The sequence below is a fragment of the Echinops telfairi genome, unplaced genomic scaffold (assembly GCF_000313985.2).
Source record: "Echinops telfairi isolate 266 unplaced genomic scaffold, ASM31398v2 ScPeMD7_7468;HRSCAF=8506_0, whole genome shotgun sequence".
Classification (NCBI taxonomy): Eukaryota; Metazoa; Chordata; class Mammalia; order Afrosoricida; family Tenrecidae; genus Echinops; species Echinops telfairi.
This window is the reverse complement of record NW_022111369.1, coordinates 89,186,873-89,210,402: the sequence shown is the minus strand read 5'-3', so window position 1 is coordinate 89,210,402 and position 23,530 is coordinate 89,186,873. Positions and strand designations below refer to the sequence as shown.

The 23,530-nt window shown below is 37.6% G+C and overlaps 1 protein-coding gene across 1 annotated transcript in view; it reads left to right on the top strand.

Annotated features, from left to right (window-relative positions):
• PCDH7 (protocadherin 7) overlaps nucleotides 1–23,530 on the top strand; it is a 509,222-nt gene that overhangs the window by 313,775 nt on the left and 171,917 nt on the right. The window lies entirely within an intron of this gene.

Below are 23,530 nucleotides of genomic sequence, written 5' to 3'. Positions count from 1 at the left end.
CTAGCTAGCTATCTGGCTATCATCTATCATCTATCTATCTAATTGGAATTACCAGAAATTCATGATAGTTTCATGATAGAAAATATAATGAAGTATATCATATCAACTTTTGTAAGATGAGTCTAACCTGAAAGCAAATAATATCCGAAGGTCATTTACTTCTGTTTTTCTGGTTATGGAGACATTTGGCTGTATGGATCATAAAATAACATTGAGAAGATTGGGCTTCCAGAACATTTACTTGTGTTAAATTCTGAACCTGTATGTAGAAAGAAGAGCAAGGGGCTACTGAGAGTTTAAAGTTAAGAAAGATGTGTGTCTGGGTTGTATCCTTTCAAAATACTCATGTAGCCGCAGAATTGGTGAATCTCTCAGTAGCTACCTACAATAGGTAGACGATGCAACCTGGTTTGCTCAAATTGAAGAGCACTGAATTAGATCAGACTTCAGAGTGGATTACATCTCAACATAAGAAAGAGAAAAATTCTCCCACCTGGTCCCAAAGCCACAGTATGATAAAGAAGAAACGACTGAAGTTGACAAAAGATTTCATTTATTTGGATATACAATCAATGCCTGTTGAAGCTGCAGTGAAGAAATCACATGACATTTTTCACTGGTGAATACTCTTCAGAAGACCTGTTTATGGTGTTAAAAAGCTGTGGTGTCACTTTGAAGTGTTAAGGGTGCCCCAAACATGGTATTTTCCCTTTCAACTGAAAGGTGGACACAGTGAATAAGGAAAAGCAGAAAAAGGATGACTTTGAATTATTTGCAATTAATTGGTAAAATATACAAGGGCCTGCCCCAATAAGAAAGCGATCTTTCCTGGAGGAACAGCTGGGATGTTTCTTAGAAGTGAGGATGACAAGAGTTCTTCCTGCACCTTCTCTGGTGGAAGCAGTCTCAGGAGAAGGACAAACGCACAACAAAGAACAAACTCACTGCCACGGAGGCCATTCTGACTCACAGTGAGTGACCTCATAGGACCGAGGGGAGCTGCCTCTGGTTTTTCGGAGACTTTACCCCTCTAGAGGAGTAGACACTGGTGGCTTCAAACAGTACACCTCTGGTGCTCCACCTCCAGGGCTCCCTGTGGAAGGGCATCAAGCGCGCTCACACAACTCTTCAGCGAAAAAAGAGGACTATCTCCAGTGGCTAAACTAATCAATTGAAACCTATAGTGATGTTTAGAAGGGGCCTGGCACGGTCATGTTTGTTTCCTGTTCTACACGGATCGCTACGTGTTGGAACTGACTTGATGGAACATAAGAGTAAGCTTAAATGTATGCACTAACAAGAACAAGCAAATGTACAAATATATATTTATATACACACATGTATATAGTATATATTTTACACCCACATATATATATCACTTTTTCTGGAGGTAAAGTTAGATGAAGGGTGCGGAAACTGCACAGAAGTTAACTTTACAGTTTGTTTCTGGATTTGAGACCACACTGAATCAGAAAATGCTTAGAATGACACCTTTGTATGAAGAAAGTTCTAGCTTTCAATTCTCAGCCTTAACATCAGGAAACCTTTTGCCAGTGGATTATTTGTCTACCAGTGTTAGTTTTGTTTTGTTTAGATTTTAAGAAGCTATGGAAGGAGCATTGGATTAGGAATCCTATCTGTGTTCTTTTCTTTTTTTCACAAATACCATCTTTTTTTGTCATTATTAAAAGTCTCCATTTTATATAGATTCTTAAGTGTAGCGGCTCTAGCCCTCAGTTTGTTCCACTTTAGCCCCTCTCTCATGCCCAATAGCATTTTTCACAACTACCATCTTGATTTTTCCCAAGTCAAACTTGGATTTTTGCTTTTCTGAGAACACATCATGGAGAGGATATACAGATTGGCTAGGTTTTCGTGCATCTTTCTTCACGCTCTCTGGAGTGAATTAATTGACTTCTTTTTCCAAGTCATTTATCTGCATCTCTTCATCATGATTTCCATCCTTTTCTTCCGGATTTGGCAGACCTGTTGGTGCTGAGCTTAAGAGGTCTTTCAAATCTGACTCCTGCATTTTTAAGTATGATGATTAACAGAGAACAAACAACGCAGAGAGTTATGGGTAGTTTTGACACCAGCAGGAGCTGCAGTGATGGTCTGCCATTTTGGGACTGCTGAGCACATTTCGTCATGCACACATTCTGTGCTGTGGAGGTGGGTCAGGAAGTTCCTGTCCTGAATGTCCTCAGTCATTAGCTTGAACTTTCTAAAACTGACTTCATCATTCTGCAGCTCAGCAAGGGTCCCTTCAAACACTTGACCCTTGAGGCTATCAGATGCAATTTTGGTTCCTTGAGTTCTGGTGACTAGTGTATTTCCAATATTTCTTATATTGAACATCAGTGGTGCTTTCACATCATACCAATCTTTTTTGGAAAATCAATTAATCACTTTCTCCTTGGCTCCTCTTTGACACCTTTTGTAAGGCGCTTGTTCTTGCATACTGCCGTGGGATTGCTCTGGTCGGAGAGCCAAAAGGGCTTAAATATGATCTTTAGTCTTTTGTTCCTAATGAGTATTTATTTCAGCCATGTTTGTGGAGCCCTGGTGGTGTAGTGATTATGTGTTGGGCTGTAATCCATGTGGTCAACATTTCAAAACCACCAGCAGTTTTGCACGACAAAGACTGGGCTTTCTACTCCCATAAATATTGACAGTCTTGGAAACCCACAGGGGTTCACTACGAATCAGCATGGACTCCAGGGTTGTGAGCTTTGTTAAGTCTCAGGTCTTCAGCCTCTTCCTACATAAAAATAAAAGGGTTTCATTTGCTACAGTGTAATCCTTTCAACTAACTAAGAAATTCTGTGATTCTCAGACTATAACAATTGATAGTAGAATAAACAAATAGAGAAGGATGTATAATGAGGGCAAAATTTTTGGTTTGAGTTGAATCCAGAATATTTTCTGCCATTACTTAACTCAAAAAGTTCTTCTTGAGGTTTACTAATGGTCTCTTTCAAAGGCACCAAGTTTGCCTCTTTCTATTACCATGAACTCTCCAAAATTCTCACAACGGAGAACCAACTGTAATGGCAAGAAAGTAATCCAAGTGGAATGCTGCAAAGCCGTGTTAACTCCAAGCAAAATTCAGGTCTTAGAAAAGAAAGGCAGCAGCTATACATCAACATAAAATGGTCCCAAGATAAATAGTCTTCAATTCTTTGAGCTAACTCTGTCTCTTGGGGTAAAAGAGGAGAAAGCTGAGATCCTTGTGTTGGTGTATATGTCGCTTCCTTAGAAGCTTTATTTGTCTTTTTTGAAATCCAAAATCACCTAATTATTTATTGAAAAAAATACTTGGATTTCTCTTCTTGAAGCATTCTAAAGCATCACCTTCATTATTTCAACAAATATTATTCTAAGCTAGTTTGACAATGTGAAAGTCCTTGGATTTCAGATATTTAGATGAGTAAAGTAGAAAGAATATGGCTTAGAAAGATAAACACAGATTGTAAGGCTGTCACCCAATTAATCTATAAGCCTGTGGCCTTGTAGGTTCATTGATCTTTCTAGAACTCACCATTTCCATGTGATATGTCAGGAGACTCTCCAAGATCTTGGGTACGGTTAGAAGGAGATGTCAAAAATGGACAGGAAGCATGCGCTGAGTGCCTATCACAGAACCAAAAAGAAAAGAAATGAAAAACTCACTGCCAACTCAGTACCCCTGTAGGACAGGGCAGACCTGGCCCTGTGAGTTTCCAAGACTGTAGCTCTTTATAGGAATAAAAGCCCTGCTTTTCTCCCATATGGGGGATCGTTAATTCTTATTTTTCATTAAAGGTATAGTTCATCTCCGCATTGAGATAAGCACAATCCATATCTTGGGATTCTTAAACCAGTGATTTAACTTTGGCTTTGCTATAGGATATGACCTTGAGGATTTGACCAGTGATTTAACCTTGGTTTTGCCTTAGGATACGATCTATCTTCTTGTACCTGGTTGGTTAAAAAGAGTTTGAACTTTATTTGCTTATATGTTTTTGATCTAGTTAGTGTTTAAGAAATGTTAACAAGAAAAATATACTACAATTACTTAACCCTGTAACGAACCAAAATGGTACCTGTTATAAGATTCCATGGACCAAGAATATGCCTACTCTGTCTGCCTTTCTAAATCACTGCTTAGTTTTCTGCATCTTATAAAAAGCATTATCATTTTTACCTGGGAGAAGTTAAGTGGAGATAGGTATTATTAATTTAAAAAATTAATCTACCTATTACCTTTTCTTTTTAAAATTTATGTTTTCCTTCTAGTATTAAAAGTTTATTTTGAGAATTGAACCTCTAAGTTTCAGTTTTTTGGCTCTACAGTTGATTTCCTCTTGCTTCCTAAATGACAACTACTGATTACATTAAGATTTGGATCTCTGCCCTGTCTTCCAAAGAGGCCCATTTTATTCATTAAATTAAAAAAAAATGTTCTCCTAAGAATTCCTCTGAATCTGCTTAGTATTACTAAGGACCTTTCTTAAGACAATTAAACAAACAGAAAGACTGCCTCCACTGTAGATCATCAAATGATCCATCATTGTATAGATTCTGTAGTAAATCTTCTGAAAAGGAAGGACTATGAGAAATACAGAGACAAAATATTTTCCACTCTTCTCCCCATAATTAATGAAAAAAAAAAAACGATTGGATAATCAATAAATATGATCATTGTAAAATTAAATTTCCCCTTTCTGAATTATTAAATTATTCTAGTTAAGTCAAAATGCACTTGAAATCAGCTTTGTTTAGGCTATCATATTTTACAATGCACGTGTAATGTTTCACAACTACATGACCACGGTCATTTTCATCGGGTGTAAATTAAAGTTAGTGACCCTTTCCTCGGTCTACTCTTTCATGCAGGAGCAGTATTTTTTTTTCTCCTAGGCATTCTGAAATCTTCCCCTTTTTCTCATTCACAAGGAAAAACAAACAGCAACAAAAAATAAAACTAATATAAAATAAGGATGATTTCCTTAAAAGTTCATCCTTCGGTCTATTGTCCATCCCTAAATATGCAATTGACTCACAGACCATCTGAATGAGGAATTTAAAAGAAAACATTAAACTTTATCTCTTTTATCCCAAGTTTTTATTTTAAAACCTTAAAAAAATATCCCTTACTCTTAGGAATCCTGGTGGTATGGTACTTAAGTACTAGTTTGTTAACCAAACAGTCAACATTTGGAACTCAGATATCGGCCATCCAAGAGAGAAGGATGTAGCAGTCTGCTTCTGTAATTATTTAAAGACATGAAAACCATAAGGGGGCATTTCTACCCTGTCCTAAAGACTACTGTGAGCAATTCCAATAGAGTGCAGTGGGCTTGGTTTTGGCTTGGTTTCTCTATTCATGGTCTGTTTTGTAAGGGAAACTTGCCAATATCTAAAATGCTTTCAAGTATAGTTGTCAACTTAGCACCATATGTACCCATTTGATAGCCGTGAAATGTTTTAGATGCTACTGCTAGTATTTCTGAGAAAGTTAATACTGAAATTATGTTTCATAATTTTAAATCCTAAGAATGGCTCATAATATAACTTTTTCTTTCTTTTCCAGACATTTATATAGATTCAAAGATCAAACAGATTTGAATACATCTAATTCTTATATATATTTGGAAATATATTGCAGTATTGTAGAACTACAGAAACCTATCTAAGTGTACATGGTAGGTGGAAAGCAACAAAATGAAATTCTAAGCCACAACTACAAAGAGTGACATATAAAAAGCTTCTTTTGCTTGGGCAATTGAGGGGTGCTTGTCAGAATGAGAGAAAGTAATTTCCCTTAGCTAAATGATGGAACATGTCATTCTTAAAAGGTATCATCTATTGACAGTGGAGTCTTTCCCTAGGACACTATTAGGATATAACCTAAGCTAAGGCAGGAATGTAAATTGTTTTAAAGGCCAGATTTAGACACAGGAGCTCCTGCTAATCTCTCAGGGGTACATAGACAAAAGATACATTAAATGCCATTTATTAAAAATTGTGTACATTACCTATATTCTTCACCCAAAATGAGAAATGACTACCCCATTTGGCTATATCCTTACCATAATGTGAAAGGAATATTAAAACAGGAACCATTGTGTTGAAAAGGTTTTTGAAAATCACATTATTTTACTAGGTTTGTGCTCACAAGTAGATCAAATCCAATGTATAATTAGACTCATATTATTTGGATATATAAGGTAGATAGATAGAATTATAATCTACACACTCCTAGCTATAAACAATTTAAACACTATAATCTTAACCAAATTTAAACAAAGCTTTCAGAATATGATAAACCTAACATTTTCCATATGCACTGTCATATTCCATTCTTTTTCTAATACTCATATTTCATTAGCATTTATTAGTATACAGGCCTTGGGGTTTTTTGAAAAAAGGAAATATAAATATTTTCAATTTCTCTATTTGCGAAGTATCTATAAATTAATTTACCATCAAGGCCTAGTTAGTTATGTTTAAGACACTAAATTAATTTTAACCCCTCTTCTTTTACTTTTGATGTACAATTTTTAAACTTTGATATTGTGACAATACAAATTGAAGTTTCCAACATTAACCATTAATACTAATGTGATTACTTTGGTATTAGTGTTGTGTGCTATCGAAATAGAGATTGTTTCAAAATGACCCTGGGAATGGAAGAAGTGCTTCTCTGCAGGCCTTTTGCAGTGATGGTCATATTAATGCATGTATATTGATGCTTAATGATTCGCCTAGAACGAGGACTGTGATTTCTCAGCTAATTAATTTAGGATTTTAAAAAAACCTGACAGCCTGAATTTCTTTTCAGTCTTAATTTCATCTATAAGCCACTTTGTTTATCCTTTAATAGTACAGAGAATTCAGATCTATGAATAATGATTTTATTTAAATTATTTTTTGCTGGTGATTTAAAACAAAGCTTATTTTCGGTAGTAAGAATTTTTGATATAGTAAAGACAAGCGGCCTGAAATTTTTACTCAATTTTTGGGGGGCAGTAGTGAATCAAGTTTTTTCTTAAAAAAAGAATTACCTGTTGATTCATTTGGGGGATAAAGTTTTATGTCATCTTTGACTGCAAATCAAGTTAAAATAGATACATTAGAAAGCTATGAAACATTTCTCATTTTTAATTAATATTTTAAAATGGTGTCTAAACAAGTTTTATTTTTAAGTAAATACAAAGGGGCTTCAACTGGTAATGAAAAAAGATTGCTGTATCTTTCAATGTCGTGTTTTCCCCGTGCATTTAATGTCACCCTTCTCATAGAGTAGATCTGCAGGACACTTCAGCGGTGGAGCAAATATCTGACACCTGGAGTGTGCTTGCGGCATGCATGTGGATTGTTGATAGCTGAAATGTCTTTGTTGTGTGTCTGTGTTTTGCATTAAGCCTGAAAGTCTCTATGCTCATTAACCTTTCACAGGTGCTGCGCCATTCCCAGGAATCCCAGGTACTAAAACAATAGCCAATACTCGCCAAGGCCAGGCACATCATAATCGTGAACTCGAAACTCTACTCTCACCGCCCCTTTGGCAGTTCTGTGGAGGTCACCACTAGAAAGAAGCCTTTGGGGTTAGATGTGTAGGATGGGTTAGGTGCTGTGGAGCCATTTCCAACATAACACACCCTGACTGGTTTTATTCTCTCTTTACCATCATTACTATATTTGAATCCTCTGCTGCAGCCATTTTGTCACTTCCTCTCCTTTTTTCACTATCTTTTTGTCAGCCTTCCTCTTTTTCGCCTTCCCTCCACTGTAACAAGCATGGTGTCCTTCTCCAGGGCTGGTTCTGCTGAGAATATATCCAAAGTGCGAAGACTTACCATCCTTGCTTTTAAGTGGCATTCTACTGTACTTCTTGTAAGAGAGATTATCCTTTCCTTCTTGAAGTCCATCGTATATTCAATATGCTTTGTAACCATAATTTAAGGTAGCCAATTTTTTTCTCAGTCTTCTTTATTCCAGCATTCACATACTTATGAGACGGCTGAAAATACAACACCCTGTGTCAGGCCTGCATTCATTCTCAAAGTCACATCTTTGCTTTTTAATATTCTAGAGAGGTCTATTGAAGTGTATTTATCCAGGATAATGTGTCATTTGATTTCTTGAGTGCTGCTTCCATGAGCAGCAGTTGATTGTGTCTCCAACTAAAATGAGATCATTGACACAATCAATATTTTTCCATTTATCATGGTGCTGTTTTTGGTCCAGAGATGAAGATTGTTTTCTTTATGTTGAATTGTAGTCCATACTGAAGGCTGTAGTCTTTGGTTTTCATCAGTGAGTGCTTACTTCAACTGTCGGTACCCAGTGCAGGTTGTTAATAAGTCTTCCTCTCATTTTGATGCCTCATTCTTCTTCATATAGTCCAGCTTCTGAAGTCAGTTGCTCAGCAATGAAGCAAGTGTACAACCTAACACCCATCGTTTCTGATTTGAAACCAGTATACTATTGTCCAATGTAAGAATAGATGTTTCTTCGCATTTTTTCAGTGCCGCTGAGTTAATTTTGACTCACCACAATCCTACAGGCCGCATAGAACAAGCTTCTGTGGGTTACTGAAGACTTCGAACTGCTAATCTTATGGTAAGCAGTTCAGTGATACTGCCCAATTTCCACATTCTGTTGGCTATTGGCCGGGTAGTCAACCAGACTTTTTAGCATAAACAAATGAACTTTTCCAATACTGTATTGATGCTAACTCAATTACTGTTCTGTCAATTCCTGGAACTTTATGTATCTCCAATGCCTTCAACGCAGCTTGAATTTCTTTCTTCAATACCACCTGTTCTTGATCATATGTTACCTCCTGGAATGGTTGGAAATCAACCAGTTCTTTGGGGTACAGAAGTCTGTGTAATACCGCCCATTTTCTTTGGATGCTTCTTGAGTAATTCAGTATTCTGTTCATAGTAACCTTCAATATTGCAGTCTGAGGCTTGACGTTTTTTCATCTGTTCTTTCAGCTCTAGAAATACCTTTGTTCTCTCTTTTGATGTTCTTACACCAGGTCTTTGCACATTTGATTGTGTTGTCTCCTTCTTCTTTGTCTTTTCTTTCTTTGTGAATTTTCTCTATTTGTTCAAATGCCCAGGCAGGTACAAGGAAAGGGCAGAATGAGTATGTAACCAGAGTCACAAAGCGCATGATAATAGGTGATAGATTTCAAAACATTATGCATATAATGAGACTATCCTATTTCCAGTTATCATGATGATGCTTTTGGTCCAGTGATGAGGATTTTTTTATGTTGAATTGAAATCCATAGTGAAAATTGTACTCTTTGATTTTCATCAGTAAATTCTTACTTCAACTCTCAGCATGTAGTGCAGGTTGTTAGTGTCTTCCTCCAATCCTGATGCCACATTCTTCTGCTTTTTCAGAAACATGGCCTTTCAGAATCCATGTGCACAGGGCAGACACTGAGACGGCACACCCAGTGGTCAGTGGGTCAAACCTTTGTCGAACAGTTTGATTTTAGCATCCAGGATGGTGTCTGTTTACCACAAGATGGGAACGTGATGAATGGTTGTTGAATTGATGTATTATAAACGGGCAGTGACAACGAGGAAGACCCTTCAGGAGATGGATTCACACAGTGGCTCCAATAACAGGCTGAATCGTGGGAACCATTGTGAAGATGGCATGGGATCAGGCGGTGTTTTGCTCTGCTGTACAGAGGATCCCGATGTGTCAGAAGCTACTCGATGGTACCTCACAGCAACACTAATCATAAATGCGAGTGTCCGCACATTCCTCAAAGTCCAAAACACTATCCCTTCAGTCTTTTTTTCAGGCAAAATATAATTAATATATAATAAATGTGTCTAAAGTATACAATCCGATAAGCTTTCACATATATAAATAACCATGAAACCATCACCTTAATCAAAATAATACATCTATCGATCACCACAAAAGTTTCCTGAATGCCCTTTAAATATTCCCTTCTACTACCTCCTCCCCATTGCATTACTTTGTCTTCTTATGCCACCCCTTCAAATCACTTCCACTCTTTTACTTTACACTTCTGCCATTCGATGTAGCTACTCTGTGTTCAAGGGCAAGTTTCGTAATCTCTTCTGGCATTAAATTTTGTCTTTTTCTTTTTGGTATTTCTAATGATTTTTTGCTTTCTTCATGTATGACATCCTTGATGTATTTTAAGAACGTGTCTTCTTTTGTTCTTATTCAATGCATTAAATCTTTTCTTGAGATATTCTGCAAATGCAGGTGGTGCATGCTAAAGGTTGGACTTTGGGTCTTATGGGCTTCTATTAATTTTCTTCAGCTTACACTAGGACTTGCATTTGACTAATAGATGGTGTGTTTGGCCTTCAGTCCCTGGCCTTGTTCTGACTGGCGATTGATGATGAACTTCTCCATTGCCTCTTTTCACAGATATAGTCCATGTTACCCTGCGATAGCCATCTGGTGACTCCCATGTCGGTCATCATTCAAGTGGATGGAAAAGGGGCATTTGCAATCATTGATTTTGCATAATTCTATAATTAGATATTCAGAATTCTTCTGATCATCCAAGCCATATATTTTAACGACTGATTATCTTGACTTCCAATTTGGTCTCCCAATTACCATGAATTATCATCAGTGCATTTTGGTTGCATTCTTAATTAATTTCTGCCTACAGAAGTTAGTAAAGATCTTCCATTTCTTCATCTTTGGTGTCCATGGTTGGTGGGCGAATTTGAAATAATTGGTCTTCCTTGTAGATGTACAGATATTACCTTATCATGACATCATTGTACTTCAGGATAGATCTTGAAATGTATCTCTTTAATTTGGCATTTCTACTTTAATCCACCATATAATTTAATTCAGAGTGACCAATACCAGTCAGTTTCATAAATATATAACACCTAATGATTTTACATTGTATTGCTTGGGATGTAGATCTTTATGTGTTCCATTTAATTTTTAACAACTTATGCTTTTCCTAGATCCATATTTCTATGCAAAACACAATTTGGTTGATACTGGAGGTTTGCAGCTGTTTCTTCCGTTTTGAGTCGTGCCACATCATCAAATGCTGGTTCCCAATGCTTTGTCCATAAGGCCCACTCACCTTCGGGGAGGTAACTCTCCCCCAGTCTTTTAAGTGCCTCCTAACTAGAGGGTTATTTTCTGGTGCTATAGCAGACAATGTTTTACTGCTATTCAGAAGATTTTCAAAAGTGGTTCATTTTTCCCAAGTGGAACACCTCTTTTTCTTCCTCGTCTGTTTTAACCTGCAAGCTCTGCTATCCATCAAGAATGACCCCGGTGGCATTGAAATACTCGTGGTATAACTTCTAGTGTCTCAGCAACACACATTGCACCACTCCGACAGACTGACAGACACGCTGTCGCTGTTTTCCCTTATGGGAATAAAATAATTTTCTGTAACCCTTTCCATAAATAATTCAAAGGACTAGAGATAGAGGGCAGTAAGGACTGAGGGTTAATATTTTCCTGGCTTTAGAAAGGAAATGCAGGAGATGGAAATCCTGCCCGTTTTCTCATTCCCACCTCATATGGTTCACTTCAATGCAAGTGTTCTGCTTTTAATAAAACATTTTCTAATATAAAACTCTTCTTCTTCTCATATAAGTTGAAAGGACTCAAGGCATCACTGAGGAGTGTAGATTCTAAAGTCAGGTATTCTCAAACATGACCCTGAGTGGTTTGACAAGAAAATGTGTGAGTCTCCGCTCTCTAAGTCTGCACGTCAGTGCCTAGTTAAGCGACGTCACTGTAGTCCAATTAGTTATGAATATGGACTGCAGTTCATCTTCTTCCAGAGTGTTCCTTGAGCAAGAGACAAGAGGATGGAGATTATATAAGAACAGAAGGGTTAGAATGGAAGCTTCTTGAGACTAGTAGCACTTGATTCATTCTTAGTTGTCCGTACTATTATCCAGTGAACACTCTTTGATGAGGGTATGCACAAAGGTCCTTGCACACCTGAATGTGGCATGTCTGATGAGGATGAGATTCAGAAAATTATTTCATCTTAATGTAAATTTTAGTAGAAATAATCACATATTTCTAGTGGCTATCATGAGAGACAGTACAGATTAAGGTGCTCATATTCACATTTAATTGTCAAAGGAAATGTTTGACTGTTTTCAGTTAAATCTTTGGAATAGACAGAATAATGTTATCATTTTTTTAAAATTCCGGTATCCATTTTGCTAATTTTAGGATATTTATTATCGCTGACTGTGATTATTCTGCCCTTTTCTCAATGACTATAATTAAAATAATATTTGCTATGTAAAGGACAACAATCTGTATTCTTAATGTTTCATAGATCTTATGAATACAATATGTCCTTAACAGCTACCAATGCCTACTTCCCAACAAACAGTGCCAGTCGGATTTCGTCCTTCACCTGCAACGGCCTCAAAAAGAGTGTGATCTGATTTTGTTTGTCCCTCGGTAAAAGCACAACAAAATGAAACAACAATCTTATATGGTTGGAGGGAAATAGTTCCATATTCAAATATTGGAAGAAGCCCATCAAAAAGGAAAAATGTAGTGTAATAATGCCTCTGTCGAGCTTCTGATTTCTGTCTCCATGATAAAATTCTCACCCACTGCCTGTTTCCCTTAAAATCAGATGTATCTGTTCTTTATTTTATTGTTAAGGTCCCCTGTTTAAGGGATGGTGTTTGTGACTTTAAAATGTTCACTGTCACTGAGTCATCTCATCATGGCCCTATAGGACGGGGGAGAACTGCCTGGTGACTTTCCAGGACTGGAACTATCTGCAGAAGTAGAAAGCCGTGTTTCTCCTGAGTCGCAGCTGATGCTGACCTTGCAGCTTGCAGCCCCACACGCAAGCACTAAGCCCCCAGGGCTCCTGTGGTGTTTGTAATGGCGTGTTCCTTTTTCTGTGATTGTATAAATTATAGAATCCATACAAAGCAGAATTAAAATTGCCATAAGCATTTAATAAGGGTATTTACCAGCAGCGTAAGCATTCCATTCATGCCGAGGCACCGATTGCAATCATTAGTGTCAACACTTGATCAATGCAACACTACCACTTTTTTGGTGATAAATAATCCCCAGATATCAAACGGCCACGTCTCACTTTCTTCAATGTTCATTTCACCTCACTTGAACCAGACACACACACACTTCGGGGAGCTGAGCTATGTCTCCGTTGGTGCTTCTCACAAGTCTAGTTTCTGCATTTCTTAAGGGTATCATCTCACATCATTTCATTCAGGAAGTATAAAAATAAGATGTTCAGATACTCTCGCACGTGGTGGTGATGATATGCTTTTCCAAGGGGAGTCAACCATGCCTTGTAGGTTTCCACACCTGTAACAGAGATTGAATTAAATATAGAGAGACACAAACATCACAGGAACAAAGTACTCCGGTGTCTGAAAATGATGATAAGTTATATTTCCATTATGTGCGATACTGTGTTAATTGTCGTAGGGAAAACCTGTTCCTGTCATAAATCTTAGCCATTATCAAAAGAAATAATTGTCATATCCAGCTATCAGATTCACTGGCTATCAAGTTTTGCGGGAAGCATGTTGAAATCAAAGCAAGGGTAACAGAAAGCAAAACAAGGAGTCCAGATTTGAATGTATGCTTTCTCTCTGTATACAGGAATGAAAGAGTTCAGGAGTTTGAAGGACCTTTTCAATGTGGCCAAATAGTTATGTTTCTGTAAAAGCCCTCGCTTGGAAGATTTAGTTGATTGTAAATTAAAGATTGGGGTAAAACTTTAAGAACTAAAAACCAACCAAAGAAAGCCAGCTGCAGCATTCACCAAATGTCTAGAGGAGTATGCTTCTGGGTGGTGTCTGCTCCCAGTTCGTAACACTTCTCAAATCTGTAGGCCTGGGGATTTCAATAGGGAACTGAATGCCAAATTAGTAACTTTGTGTAGGCAGTATAAACGGGCAGTGAAAAAGACTGGTGCCTCATTGCTATTTTAATGTGCTGGAGGACCAGCTTACTTATAGAGACAAAGGGGGGAAGTCTATTACCTGCTTAGTTAGGAAACAAAACCACCAGAGGATTTCTGGGTTTTATAATCAGTATTAATTATTATATTTTATAAAATATTTGTATAAGTTCTCATTAATAAATTTTGCATGTTTACCTTTATTTAAGTTATCCCCAAATGGACAGAATTGGAACTATAACAAATTCAGCCAGGTCTGGGAAGGAACATTCATGTACTCTCACCTACAATGCTGGGAGCTCTGCTGTGCTGTGTAAGCAGCCATTTGGAGGTAGTGAGAAGCCGATGCCTGGTTATTTCTCATTTTGGTTTGGACTACTACAATGAGCTTCCCCATGGCTGGGTGTCAGAAGGCAGGAGGTAAGCAGAAATTCAGATGTGGAAAGATAGATGTTAATTTACAAATGTGTAAGAAATCTAAAGATCCCTTGGCCAACATGCCCACCTAATGGCATGGAAGAGTGTAATCACTCTTCCTTCCTGTTTAGTGATCTGCACTTAAGATGACATGGTCTTGTTAACATACAAGTGGTTTTGTTTCTGTCTAGAATACTAGGCAGTGTTCTGACCAAAGTAAAAGCAGACCTTGCATTAAAATTATAATTTTAATATATATATTCAGGACAATAAAAATTGACTTTAAAATGCTGAAACATCTATAAAATGCTCCCCTCCACTAGCAAAGCATTTGGCCATCTGTTACAATTGAGCAGCTGAACTGTGGCTGTTTCCAACAGAGCTGTGTTGTATGTTCAATATGCACACTGGGTGTAGAATACTTAGCAAAATAAAAATAATGTAAAAAAATGCATTCAAGCAACTTCACTCGTAGCAACTGTGGACGACAGCCTTGACCGGCCTCTGTGGGTTTCTGAGGCTGGGACTCAGGGGAGTCGCGAGCCTCAGCTTTCTCCCTGGGAGCTGCTGGTGGTTTCAAACCGGGGCTCTGGTTTGCAGCTCAGCGAGTAACCCACTAAGGCGATTTCATGTTGATGAAACCTTAAAAGTTCATGATGTTTGATAATATTACATCCCATGATACACATTAATTGTACCAAAATTTTCACTTTTTTGATATGACGAAGAGGGCATGTTCAGGTATGCAAACAGCCTTGAGGTGCGTCTTTCATGATCCATACTTTTTCTATGTGCTACTGAAGCCTCCTTATATTTCTATAGATGAGCCATGGTAACGTTTAAATGCAAAGGGGAAGAAGGCAATTTAAACAGCGAGGCAGGTATCCATGTGCTGTATTGGTTTTTATCAGCCTGCTATTGCTATTTGTTTTCTGTTGCTATAGCAAATTACTACATGCTAAGAGGCTTAAACCCTAATTTATTATCATAAAGTTCTGGGAGTCAGAACTGAAAATGGGCCACACTGGACTACAGCCAAGGTGAGAGTAGGGCTGTATTTCTTTTCCATTCTGTGGAAGAATCGTTATGTTTCTACAAGGTTCCAGAGACCACTCATTGCTTCAATAGTAAATCCATCCCTTCATCCTCTAGGTATGACGCCATTTTTCTGTTACACTCTCTTCTACCTCCCCCTTCCACGTTTAGGATTAGATGAGACCACTTGGCCTTATATCAAGGTCAGGTACTGTGTGACCTTAATTCCACTGTACATAACCTAACTCACGAAGTCCAGATACTAGATCATGGACACCTTATGGGAGCCATTTATTCTGACTGCCATGATATGCATGCATGTGTGTTTGCATTTTCTTTAATATGTAAATATTTAAAATTCATAACTTGATCTATGTGTCTATCTCTTTCTACATGCTTATCCATACTTTCTTGCTCACAAAATCATGGTAACGTTCACCAGGGTTTTTCATTTGCTTCTCCCTGGGTACTGAATATTCTTGTTTTGTTTTTCTACACAGTCTCCTAAAGACCTCTGATAGTTTTCATTTCATTCAAATGATCCTAGCTAAAGGCCAATATGTGAGTATATGTGACGAGTCAAGAAATGGCGGTTTCCATTTTATTTTGGATATTCTGAGTAGAAGAAAGCCCCGCTGAGCTTTATATTTTGCTTTTGCTTCATAGATAAATGAATACTGGCACAAGAGCCGTATCAGGGAGAACGGAAGTGCATTCCAGTGGGGGCACACTTTTTTTCCCCAGCATGGATAGAAGCAGCAGATCTTTCATGAAGCTGAAAAGATTTAGAAACAAAGACAAATAAAGGAAAGAGGGATACGACTTTTCTGCCCCTCTAAGACATTGTTAGCTTGGCACACCTGATTCAACCTCTGGGATTACCATGGGACATGATACTGGTAGTTGAAAAGTAGATTCCCCCAAAACTTCAGAAATATTGTAGATACGGTAACTATCTCACCTCTTTGTCAGATACTGGCAAGAGTCAGACTTGTTTTCAAATTTCATCAAGTAGGCAAAATGTTCACAGTTGTTGACTGACTTAATTATAATACAAATATTGGTAGTATCTTTAAGAATCAGATTTGGGCTGTAGTATTTTTACACAAAGATATTACTTCAATGATGGCAATCTATGCATTTAAATTAAATCTATTTTCATGGAATCCAGGAACAGGAATGGGTGTAGCAATACCAGGAGGGTAGGGGAGGAAGAGGGAATGGATCATAATGATCGACACATACACACACACACACACACACACACACACACCTTCCAGGAAGATGAATAACAGAAACCATGAGGAAAGGGAGACAGCAGTCGGTGTAAGATATTAAAATAATAATAATTTATAATTTATCAAGGTGTCACAAGGGTGGTGGGGGCGGGGAAGGATAAGAGAGGAGCTGATACCAAGGGCTCAATAGAAAGCAATGATGGCAAAACATGTATACATGTGCTTGATAAAATTGATGTATGGATTCTTATAAGAGTTGTAAGAGCCCCCAATAAAATGATCTTGTAATAAAAAATAAATACTTGCTGAAAAAAATTTTAATCCACATTGCAATAATGCTCAGATCATTTTCTTCTTTTCAGTAATAAAAAAGATTTAGCAAGAGTTAGGAAAGCTATGCATTTACCCATTCTATTGAGCAAAGTTAAATTAGCTACTAATTTTTCCTGAAGGTGTGGCAACATAATTGGTCAGCTCTAAAAATGGGGCTTAAACCCTAGTAAGATATTCTTTCTCTTCTCTTACCCTGTGTGTGTATCTCTTTGTCTATCGCTATTTTTCTTATTTGGGTTCATTAATGCAACTAAAAGCAACATTGTTTCTAAAAGCCTTGCATTATTGCTGCATAGGCAGTTTTTCTGGGAAATTTTACCAGCTAAAGACAAATATAATACAATTAAGTTATTGATGAGGTCATATATAATTCATTTATAGTTTAATAATGTAGCATGTTCAATATCATTTTATAAATGGTTAATTTTAAAGTTGTACAAGGGATATTAGTAATAAACTATTATTTGAAAGTAAAATATCTTTTATATGAAAATTAGCTCATAGTAAATTTACTCCCAAGTGGATATAATTGTAATCCCAAGTGGAATGGTGCATTTTTTAGAAATTAAGTAAAGGAGATGTGTTTCTTGTAGATTTTTATTTTAGTTATATTTACTGGGTTGAAATTAGAAGCCTAGGGGGTAGAAAGTTTCCAGTACCTGTGAGAGAGATAAAATTCTTAAATCTGGAAGTCATGTCAGGAAATTTGCATCATTCATTAAGGCAATTTGGGTATGTATTTAAAGACAATGAAATTCATAAAAATAACTTCCTATTGACTTAGATATTTATATCTCAGAGACACATGCTTACACGTTATTTTGCTAAAAACATGCAGAAAATTTTTAACTCATTCCTCAGTACATAGTTAAATTGACATAGGTTGTTGGAGGGGGCATCATATATGTTTGCTGAATGATATTCTTGTATGTAAATTAAAAATAACTATGAAACTCATCATCCCAAACAAATTATTTCTTGCCTTTGTTTTTATTGGAATTGGGGGAAAGTAATATTAATAATGTACACAAAGATATTTATGTTTTATTTTTTGTGTCTGACTGGTCAGGATTATATAAATAAAATTAAAACTCCCAAAGGGAGCAAAAGTGATCATTTAAAAAGTATTTTGAGCAGTTCAGTTGCAGTAGTAAGAAGTATAATAGGAATGAAAATTGGGAATTATGGGCATTTCCAAGGAAAGCTCGAGATGTTTGCAAAAATATGACCTTAGAAATAAAGTTTGAAAGTTAAATAAAAGTTGGCAGAATTCAGATTAGGTGGAACATTTTATATCAAGTAAAATATCCTGGGAAATTATAAGAATTATGGATCTCTGGGCAGTGAGATACTATTGAAGAGGCATAAGAGGTTTCAATATCATAAAAGTTCATAAAGGTTTACAAATAAAAATTAAAATTGTAGAAGATAGATTGTGATAAGGAGGAAGGGTGTTGAATTAAATAACATGTTGGAGGTTATGGATGTTTGGCCAAGATATGGGAGAAGACTGCTTGGATCCACAATCAATGCGCTCATGGAATTAGCAGTCACGAGATCAAAAGACATGCTGCATTAGGTAAATATGCTGCACAAACCCTTTCTGAGTATTAAGAAGCAAGGGTGTAACTTTGAGGATCACAGTGTGCCTGACCCTAGCCATAATATTTCCCATTGCTTCAAATGCATGTGAAAGTTCGACATTGGATGAGGAAGCCCAGAGAAGAACCGATGTGTTCAGGCTATGGTGCTGGAGAAGGCTGTTTAAAACACCATGGACTGAAAACAGGACAAACCAATCTGTCTGGAAGAAGTCCTGCCAGAGTCCACCTTGGAGGCAAGGATGCCAGGACCTCGTCTTTCATATTTTGGACATGTTGTCAGGAGAGACCGGTCCCTAGAGAAGGACATCATGCTTGGTAAAGTGGAGGGGCAGTGAATAAGAGGGAGGCCCTCAAGGGGTTAGATTGACAGTGTGGCTGCAACAATGGGCTCCGGCATGGAAACAATTGTGAGGACGGTGCGGGAGTGTGTCGTGTTTCCTTTTGTTGTGCATAGGCTTGCTGTGGGTTGGAGCTGACTGGATGGCACTTAACCACACCAATGATGGGAGCTTGATTCCGAAGAGAAGAATGTACTCGATCACAAAGGTATCGATTGGCTAAAAGCATCACGTGGCAACTTGTCAACTAGTCAAATGCTCAGGCTCCATCCTAGACCTGTAGATTCTGTGGGGACCAGAACTTCTAGGGATGTTTGAGTACATTTGCTTCGGAGATAGATTCAGAATCAGACCAAAATACTTGAGGAATTGCTTAAGTTTGGGGATGAGGAAGATGGAAGAATCAGGAACAGCTAACATTTACATTATAGGCACTAAACGTCGAATTGCTTCCCGAAATAAGATGGCCTGCTTAGCAGAATAGCTGAGTGAAACCAACGAATGCATCACTTATAACATTAATTGACAAGAGAGCAGTTGTACAAATACAATGATAAATTCTGGGGTTAGATGTATGGAATGGGTCTTGATTAGGCCAATTTTGGGTCTTCCATGGCTCAGAAAGCCTGTCCTTAATGAACTTACACATTTCATTTTTGCACAAATTGTGTTTATTGATCATATAATGTATCAGAGAATCAGACTACCTAGAGAGGACACTATAAAAGAAAGAGCCCGAGGCACTTGTCAGAGGACCTTTTCTCTGGCCATGACCTAGAACATCCATAACACCCCTTCACGATGGTAACTAGTCTTGTGGACTTTGGAAGGGCATGGAACTTCTCCGCGCTCCAGGGTTTGTTTTTGCCATAATTGCTGTTTGTTTTCCCCAAAGCTTTGAACCAGTTCTTTCTGTTTCCATCTGGGCTCCCCAAAATAAAACTAGAATGGAGTCAATGTTATAAAATATGGGTTTGCAAAAAAGTAAGGGGGTGATAGGCTACGACAAACTTTCTCTTTCCTAGAAAACAAAGGCACTGTGCATGTTGCCTAGTAACCGTATCTCTTGACCTGAAGGGTTGCAACCAGGAGGCCAGGCTACAAACAAGGCAGCCAACCACACCATTTTGAATGCATCGTCTTGCTCAAAAAACAAAAACAAAATGTTAAAACCCTCCCTGCCATCCAGTCGATACTGACTCCTAGGTGATTTGCAGGACAAGGTAGGGCTGCCTTGTAAGTGATGGAGACACAGCTGTCAACAGAAGTAGAAACCCGTCCTACGGTGGCTTCAAACTGCTGGCCTTTCTTTTTGTAACCCAACTTGTAACCAGTATGTCACGAAGACTCCTTCCAGAGACTGCCAACCTCTTGCCTCAAATTCTTGACAGGACTCATGATGCCTCACTTGAGTCTGCTATTCTACGGCATCCTGATGGTTCCCATTCTAGTTATTATTCCAAAATTCTCATATATATATGTATATATATACACATGCATATATAAATGGAGGTCTAATCCCATTTTGATACATCAACCATGACCGAGTCAGTTTGAACAGCTGAGCTCTGTTTTTTCTTCATTAAGTAAATGGAAATATTGCCTGTGATTTATAATGACAGTGAAAAAATAATAAGTGTGTCCATCCATCCATCCCACAATCCCTCGAAATAGGAGGACTAGATACATTATAGAATCTTCCCTTTTTAATTTTCTGATGATTACACAGTTATTTCTGTAAGTGATCCCACGATTTGACCAAAAAGAAAATTAGTAAATTTCAGGGAGAAGAGGGAGAGAAGAGAGATTTCTCAGGATGGTTTGGAGGCTTGCAGGGGCAGGTAAGGCCAAAGAGGTCCCAGAAATGTATTTGAATAACACACCTCAAATATTGCCTCGTAGGAAAACACGTTGAGCAATATATCTGAAAATATTCACATAGGGATTAGAGAAAAATGGTTAGAGTTCTTTTGGAAAGACTTGGGACCAAAAGATATATTACATTTCAAATATAGACGAGCAATGCACTGTAATGTTTTGCTATCAGCTACACCAATTAATGCAGATGATGCTAATTAAAAGTAAATTTAGAGAGTGATTAGGTTCTCTCACCATTGTTAGGGAGAATTGATTCTTCTATAGATCTAATATGTTAAAGTAAGAAGTTAATGATATATTGATGTATTTTAAAGCACCTAATTTAGATTATAATTCTGAGGAAAACATTTGTGTTAATACTGAATATTAAATGACAAACTTTTTCTCTTGGAAAAGGAATGGCTCCATTTGTGTAACCCTAGAGCAACGCACATGTTGATGTTTCAAATAAATTATTATGGATGGCTGCATAATCTCAATTTTAGTCTTATAAAACGCATAATACAAGAATTCGATTGCACATGTGCTCATTTGTATGGCAGTATACAGCTGTGTGTGGCATAATAACTTTATTGAACAAAATTGTGTGCTATAGAACTTGCTGCACACATTTCATGGTCCCATCTGGACTAGTTTTGCAATTGAGAAAGCTGAAGTGGGCAAAGATTTTAACAGAATTAGAGAAATCAGCAGTAGGTTACTGCTGCTAATTTTAACACTGAGCAAATAAGATCAGTAGGTGTTAACACCAGAAGGATGTCTTTTCGCCCTCAGTGTGGGTTTTCTACTTGAAACACAGATTCTTCTTAGAAAATAGACATTCATCTCTATTTTATATCTGTATGTATTGACTTTACCTTACAGCATTATTTTTTTTTTTTTAAGTTCAAGGATCGTTAGTTGGCCTTTAGGAGTGTTTTCCAGTCCAGTCTGTTGGGGCACCACACCCTGGCCCTAAAGTCCACCTTCAGCATTCCCTGGGGACCTTGCCGCTCCATTCCCTTGCTGTTCCGCTGCACTCCCCCAGTGCTTTGCCTCAGTGTGACAGGATCAGATGGGACGCATTTCCTACACTGTGTATCTGGTGTTGTCCCCTGTAGGGCCATGGGTCAGTGAGGGGCGTCATGTCTCATAGTGGGGCTGGCCATGTGGTCCTCTCTGTGAACTGGCTGCTCTAATTGGGGTCATCATCCTCAAGGCCTGGTGGGGATCTTCTCCTTTTGTTCCAATGAATTGTTCTTCTATATAAATTGCTTTCTAATCCAGTGTATTCAGAGAGGTGAAATAGCAAGTCCAGCCATATAGCCAAAGGTTGCTCCAGGCATACAAGAGATGGGCCACATTGGCAAGAAAATGTGTGAGCTCAGCCCAGCTTGGTGGTCCACGTGGGGAGAGGGGGAAGGGAAGGAGGGCAAGGGAACTAGGGAGAGAGGACAGGAGAGGAGAGCGGGTAGAGAGGGGAGCGACCAGGGAGCAAGAGAGCCCTTATAGCATTCTTAAAACATCCTTGAATCTCAAACACAAGACACCAGTCTTTTGAAAAGATTTTTATGTGTCGCCAGCCTGGATAGTTAAAAGGTCTATACTCCTGAAAATTTGCATGCTAAGAACTTTGATTTTGCTAAAATTGTATTATGAAAGAAACTCTCATGCTGTGGGTTTAGCTGTTGGTCTGCAAACCTTAAGGTTAGCTGTTCAAATCCACCAGCCACTCCTAGAAGGGAACATGTGTTTGTCTGGACCATAAAGATTTATAGTCTTGGAAACCCATTGTAATGCTGCTATTAATTTGGATGAATGCATTGGTGGTGGGTTTCACTTTGGTAGCATTGTATTAGGCTTAATTGTATTGTTTATTGATATGGGTTAAAAACTAAAATAAGTGTAAAGCTCAGAACATGACAAACACACATTTTTGTTATTCTAACAGTAGCTTCTCAATTTCTTTCTCTTTTATTAGTCCATTCTCTATGCTTCCCCCTTCCCTCATTCTCACATAAAACGAATGTGTGTTTATAAAAGAAAAGGAAATAAGCAAAACCTATGAAAAATTAATTAAAATGAAATTTGGGACAACAAAAAGGCACCAGAGCACCATACATAATTAATAAAATTAATAAAAACATATATGCATACACTATTATACACCATCAAGGTACAAATGTACTTACACACATGAGGTCCTTACTTGGAATTATGCCTCAAATTTTATTGTATGCATGTATAAATATTTGATATTCTTAATAAACAAATATCTGTCAAAAGGGGGCTTGAAAATTTTTGTGGAAAAATTTCACTACTCTTTAATCCCAGTTTTCTACAAACATTTTGAAGCCTTGCATTAGAACCCCCCAGAAGGTGAGAAGTTCAAACCCAATAGCCTCTCTTTGTGGGAAAGATGAGGCTATTTACTCTCTTAAAGATTTACAGCCTTCAAAAACCTATTCTGGGTGGCCATGCCATCAGTAGGAATTGATTTCATGGCAGTCATGTTGTTGTTGTTTAGAGTGTTGCAGATGTCGCTACATAACAACACATAGATAGGTAGGTAGAAGATAGATAGATAAATAGACATGTCCACATGTAGATAGAAGATAGGTAGATAGACATGTCTACATGTAGATAGAAGATAGACAGACATGTCTACATGTAGATAGAAGATAGACAGACATGTCTACATGTAGATAGAAGATAGATAGATAGACATGTCTACATGTAGATAGAAGATAG